The sequence below is a fragment of the Primulina tabacum genome, chromosome 11 (assembly GCF_025594145.1).
Source record: "Primulina tabacum isolate GXHZ01 chromosome 11, ASM2559414v2, whole genome shotgun sequence".
NCBI classification, from domain to species: domain Eukaryota; kingdom Viridiplantae; phylum Streptophyta; class Magnoliopsida; order Lamiales; family Gesneriaceae; genus Primulina; species Primulina tabacum.
This window is the reverse complement of record NC_134560.1, coordinates 18,280,696-18,287,524: the sequence shown is the minus strand read 5'-3', so window position 1 is coordinate 18,287,524 and position 6,829 is coordinate 18,280,696. Positions and strand designations below refer to the sequence as shown.

Here is a 6,829-nt window from a genome sequence, read left to right as displayed (position 1 = left end):
TGCATGTGGATTTAATCCTCGTGTCTTGCAGAATGGCACCTGGAGGAAGAGGTAGAAAAGGAAAAGAAATAGCGTAAGAATCTGAGGCACAAAATGTTCGAGGACTTGCAGATATCATTAGAGGTAGACGTGGTCGACCTCGAGGACAAGTCGCTCAAAATGTTGAAGAACCTCCTCGACCTGAAAGACCTGGAGCTAGACAGGTAGCGATAGAGCAAGAAGTGGAACAGCTGACACAGAAAGTTGGAGGAATGCAGTTAATAATTTCTCAGTTTCAAGAATTACGTCCTCCAAAATTCTTTGGCAATGAGAGCGGAGAAAAAGCAGCAGGCTGGCTGAAAAGTATAAATCATCTATTTAATTTGGAGTATTCCCAAGATATTAAATTGAAGCTTGCTATCTACCAACTTAAAGAGCGAGCACAACTCTGGCGGGAAGCCACAGAGGAAGCAATGAAGGACTCTGGTGAAATTATTACTTGGGATGCTTTTCGTGCTCACTTTACCCAAGAATATGCACCACCATCATATTATGCTGCTAAAGAAGAAGAGTTCAATCAGTTGGTGCAGGGCAACACATCAGTGGTGGAATATGCTTCACAGTTTTCTGCTCTTGTGCCCTATGTTCCACATGTTGCTAGGAATGATCAGGCTAAACTATCACGTTTTTTGCACGGGTTGCAGCAGACTGTTCATACTTTGGTAATGACTGGATCGCCTAATACGTATATTCAAGCAGTGGAAAAGGCGAAGAAAATTGAAGCAAGTTTGCTCAGAGGAGACCCACAGCCAGGTCCATCATCTGTTTCTAAGGGATCTGGGAGTAGTATGTCAATGCCAGTGGATTTACCTCCATATCAGCCTGTACAGTAATACCAACAACCCAAACAGCAGAGGTACAAAGTAAAAGGAAAGCAATTCAAGAAGAAGTCTCAATCCAGCTCTTCCAGTTCAGGCAGCGCACGAGGGGGAGGTTCTGTTGGGTCGTCTAGCACTGTGCATTGTGATCGATGTGGTGGTCGACATTTTAGTTCCCAATGTGTAGGAGTTCAGGGGACTTGTCATAATTGTGGTCAGGTTGGACATTACGCCAGGGTATGTCCTAATGCAGGGAGACAGCAGTTCCAGCCACAGCAGCTTGGTCAAGTTCCCCATGGACCAGTCTTTAGACCATATGCTCCTACTCCATCATTTCAGCAGTCCAGTTACCCACCTCCCAGAGGTCCTATTCAGCAGCCATTTCCAGGGCCACAACAAGCCCAAGTCCATGCTTTGACTCAGGACCAGGCTCAGGATGCACCAGGAGGAGTGATTGCAGGTATTTGTTATGTTTTTGATTATCCTGCACGCATATTGATAGACACAGGAGAATCTCATTCATTTTTATCTGCTGCATTTGTTGATGAGCATGAGATTGCTACTATTCCTTTGTTGGATACTGTGTCAGTTGCTACTCCTTCCGGTGTATATTTGATGTCCCGTGAGATAGTTTTGAACTGTGTGATTAGATTTGAGGGTAATATTATGATAACAAATCTAATCAAATTAGCCATGACTGATTTTGACTGTATTCTGGGTATGGATGTGTTGACGAATTATCGAGCCACTGTGGATTGTTTCCATGGAGTTGTCAGATTTAGACCATATTATGGCAGCAAATGGAATTTTTATGGTTATGATTCACAGTCTCGAATTCCATTAGTATCTGCAATGGAAATGTTCATGTTGTTGTCAATCGGCAATGAAGAATTTTTGATCTATGCTCTTGATGCAACACGGGAAGAACGATTGAAAGTTTCAGACATTCCCGTTGTCAAGGATTTTCCAGATGTATTTCCTGATGAGATTCCAGGCTTTCCGCCTCAAAGGGAAATAGATCTTAGCATTGAATTAACGCCAGGGACAAATCCTATTTCTAGAGCACCATATCGTTTAGCTCCAACAGAGTTTAAAGAACTCAAGGAACAGTTACAGGATTTACTGGAGAAAGGCTATATCAGACCCAGTATGTCGCCCTGGGGAGCTTCAGTATTGTTTGTAAAGAAGAAAGACGGAACGATGAGAATGTGCGTCGATTATCGGCAGTTAAACCAGGCTACTGTGAAGAATAAGTATCCTTTGCCGCGTATTGACGACTTGTTTGATCAGTTGCAGGGTAGTTCTGTGTATTCCAAGATTGATCTTCGTTCCGGATACCATCAGCTTAGAGTCCGAGAGGAAGATGTTCCTAAGACAGCATTTCGGACACGTTATGGACACTATGAATTCCTAGTCGTGCCGTTTGGTTTGACTAATGCTCCAGCGGTTTTTATGGATTTAATGAATCGTGTGTTCCGGGAATTCATAGATAAATTTGTTATCGTCTTTATTGATGACATCTTGATTTATTCCAGATCAAAGAAACAACACGAAGAACATTTGAAATTAGTTCTCCAAACACTCAGAGAAGCGCAATTGTATGCCAAATTTTCTAAGTGTGAGTTTTGGTTGGACAGAGTTTTATTTTTAGGCCATGTTATATCTGCACAAGGAGTATCTGTTGATCCTAGTAAAGTTGAAGCTGTTATCAATTGGCCTAAACCAACCAATGTGTCTGAGATTCGAAGCTTTTTGGGATTAGCTGGGTACTATAGGCATTTCATTGAAGGATTTTCTAGAATAGCTAGGCCTATGACCCAGTTGACACATAAAGATCGACGTTTTGTATGGACTGCAGAATGTGAGTCTAGTTTTCGGACTTTGAAAGAAAAGTTGACCACATCTCCAGTGTTAGCTTTGCCTTCAGGCTCAGGTGGATTTGTTGTCTGTACAGATGCTTCCCTAAATGGACTGGGTTGTGTTTTGATGCAAAATGGACGAGTGATTGCCTATGCATCTCGTCAGTTGAAGCCACATGAGACTCGATATCCAGTTCATGATTTGGAGTTAGCTGCCATTGTGTTTGCATTGAAGATATGGCGTCATTATCTGTACGGAGAACAGTTTGTGATTTATTCTGATCACAAGAGTCTGAAGTATCTTTTCACACAGTCCGACTTAAATATGAGACAGCGTCGATGGTTGGAATTACTTAAGGACTTTGATTGTGAGATTCAGTACCAACCAGGGCGAATGAATCAAGTTGCAGATGCTTTGAGCAGAAAGGTTCAGCCTAAAATGTTGGCATCTTTGACTATTTCAAAGGTTCATGAGCATTTGGGAACTTCAGGATGGACTTATCAGTTTAAGGGCGACTACTTTATAGTTTCATCTATACAAGTTGAACCACATATTGTTTCTAAAATCAAAGCAGCACAGAGAACTGATCCACATGTTCATAGATTGAAAGAATTGACTCAGACAGGTCAATCAGACAAGTTCAATGTTGCTTCTGATGGATGTCTACGCTATAATGGTAGACTTGTGGTTCCAAATTTGATAGACTTAAAAGAAGCTATACTTCGAGAAGCTCATTGTAGTCGACACAGTGTTCATCCTGGAATCAGAAAGATGTATCATATCTTGAAATCCCATTACTGGTGGGAAGGTATGAAGAGAGAGATTTCTGACTTTGTGGCTAGATGTTTGACATGCCAACAGGTTAAAGCTGAGAGAATGAGACCTGGTGGTATGTTACATAGTCTTGAAGTGCCACAATGGAATTGGGAGCACATTGCTATGGATTTTGTGACACACCTACCTCGTTCTAATCGTGGTTGTGATGCGATTTGAGTGATTTTTGATAGATTGTCAAAATCAGCTTATTTTAATCCTTATGATCGTACTTGTACTTATAAGAAAATGGCAAAAATGTACATCGATCATGTGGTGAGATTGCATGGGGTGCCTGTAACCATAGTATCAGATCGTGATCCCAGGTTTTCTTCGAAGTTTTGGGGTAGTTTGCAATCAGCATTGGGTTCAAAGTTGGCGATGAGTACTGCATATCACCCACAGACAGATGGTCAGTCTGAGAGGACCATTCAGACAATCGAGGACATGTTGCGAGCAGTCGTGATGGATTTCAGGGGTGGTTGGCAGGAATCATTGTCACTTGTTGAGTTCTCTTACAATAACAGCTTCCAAGCAACCATCGGAATGGCACCATTTGAAGCCTTGTACGGTAGAAAATGTAGATCTCCGATATGCTGGGAAGATGTAGGAGAAAGACAGATGTCAATGCCAGAATTTATACAAGAAATGAAAGAGAAGGTTGAAATGATTAGAAAAAGAATGAAAGCAGCACAGGATCGTCAAGCCAGCTATGCTAATAAAAGGCGTAGGCCTTTAGAATTTCAGGTTGGCGATCAGGTTTTCTTGAAAGTATCACCGTTTCATGGTACTATGAGATTTGGGCGCAAAGGGAAGCTAGCTCCGCGTTATATTGGTCCATATGCGATTGTTGAGAGGATTGGCACTTTGGCTTATCGTTTGGACTTACCACAGAGTTTGTCTGTGATACATGATGTGTTTCATGTATCTATGTTAAGAAAGTACAAGCCGGATCCTTCTCATGTCTTGGGGACTGATGAGGTGGAGTTGGATAGTTCCCTTAGCTATGTTGAGCATCCAGTGCAAATTCTTGATCGTAAAGAAAAGCAACTTAGAATAAGACGATTCCACTGGTTATGGTGCAGTGGAGTAGACATGGGAGAGAAGAAGCTACATGGGAATTAGAGGCTAAGATGCGTCAGGAATGGCCTCATTTGTTTGAAGATGTAATAAATTATTCCATGTATTCTGATTTCCCTATGTACTATCAGTGGTAAATGTTTATAAACCAATTTTGTATAAATATTGTGTATGGTAGATTTCGAGGACGAAATCTTTCATTAATAGGGGAGAATGTGAGAGCCCAGCCCAAATACATTCCCCAAGCCCGGCCCAGTTTGATTAAGTAAATAAATATTATATAAATTAAACATCATCATCCTAAATCTTTCCTCGTAAGCCGCGCGTCTCTTCCCGTAACTTTCTGTGAAAAGCTTCAACCCATTTTTGCCACCTTTGACTGTCGATTGTGGCCGCACCGGTCACCGAAAAATTTAAGTAAATATACGATTGGAAAGCTCTCGACGTAAGCTTTCCGTTGATACCACTTTAGATAGGAAAAATCGAGATTCTCAAAAACCCATCCGAAACCCGTCGCCCCTTTCTCCGCTGAATCGTCACCGTACGTCGCCGGAGTTCGGAAATTGATTGAGGGCTTTTGTTCTCTGGGTCATAAGCTTCGTTTTGGTATATATATTGAAGTATAATTTATGATTCCAGAAATTGTTTAAGGGTGCTCCATTTTTGGTTAAATTTGATATCAATATTGATATTGATTATATTTTTGGATGTAGGTACAAATTTGAGTTGATTCAAGGTATTGAACAAATTTCAGAATATTTAATAAGGGATTTTTGAATTAATGAGATGAATAAATCGAGTATCAACTAGTTCGATGCTTTGCAACGATAAAATAGAAATGATTGATTTTAGGCATTTTAGTCGAATATTGAGATTTTAGAAATTTAAAATGCCTAAATTGTTGAAATTGGATTTTTAGTGAATTTAAATGGTTCTGGAATTTTTATATGATGATAAGACCATTTAAATTAATATTCAGGTGATTTGTCTGAGTTGGCATTTACCGGACTTTCTTGAGGATTTAAGATATTTTGTGGTAAATTAAAGTCAGTTGAGGTACGCATGAACTATTTTATTATGACGTCTATATGATGTGAAATGACGTTAAGTACTTTGTAATGAGTTGTGGCGTGCCTTATGTGCTTCTGTGAATACGTGATTGCATTCATGCATTTATTTGAGTTGATAATATTAGTGCATAGCATTTCGAGCCTTGACTCCTTTGATTGCTATTGATATTGATCTATCGAGTTGTTGCGTCATCGATGGAGTGGGTGGGTAGGATTAGCACTCCTGATGACTTGCATGAGGACTGAGCGGGTCGCTCCCGTACCCTCGATGCTACGTGCATGGATGAGCGGCGGCATGATATTACGTTGCTGCAGTCCTGGCACGGGTGGCCACTGTTACTGTTGCTGATGCGTTTCATTTGGACTCCGCTTTGTTATCCATTATTTTGTTGTTACCGACACGCATTGCATTGCATTTTACTTGATTTTATTTCATGTCAGTTATATTTGTCGTAATATTACTGGTTCGTCGTACTGGGGCCCGACCCCTCGTTTCTTTTTATGTTGTGGTTGTTTTTGATGCCATAGCAGGTTATCCAGGAGGATTTGACGCGTCTGGTGGAGCGTCAGGTAGTGGTGCCCAATCGTCGAGTCATGGTTGAGAGTTCCCAGATATATATATACTATATTATGGAGTTATACATTTACCGGGGAGATGCCCCGTGTAGCTGTACTGTTATTTTTACGATGTTTTGTATTGATAGTTGTGTGATCGAGCCTTGCCGGCTCTATATGTGTTTAGTCCTGGCCAGTGCGGCTATAGGGTTGTGAATTGATGTTATGACTTTATTTCGAGTATATAAATGTTGTTTGTGTGGTTGGGAAATTTTTGGGATGTCCTATTTACGGGAAGGTCATGTCGAAATTTCTATTGGCCCAAAAGGAAAATTTGTAATCGCTTTCGCTGTTTACATTAGTAAATCCTGGTTGTTTTGTCATTAAAGATTAATCAGGAGCCCGGGCCCCCACACCTACAGTTCTAGAACCTACTGTTCTGGAACCTAATGCTCTGATACCACCTGTTGTGGGGACCCGGACGCTAATTCATTCCTTAATCGTCTTTAGGAATAATTCAACCAATTATAATAAACAGGGTCTAAATTTTTTTTTTTAAAATAAAAAGCGAAAACGTAATGTAATTCAATTCAG

General features: G+C 40.7%; 1 long non-coding RNA gene across 1 annotated transcript; it reads left to right on the top strand.

The window, feature by feature from the left end:
- The first annotated feature begins 4,922 nt into the window (after nucleotides 1–4,922).
- LOC142518583 (uncharacterized) lies at nucleotides 4,923–6,513 on the top strand. The gene is made up of 3 exons (XR_012813587.1): nucleotides 4,923–5,254; nucleotides 5,590–5,666; nucleotides 6,212–6,513. It is a non-coding gene; the product is annotated as an uncharacterized LOC142518583 (long non-coding RNA).
- The last annotated feature ends 316 nt before the right edge of the window (nucleotides 6,514–6,829 follow it).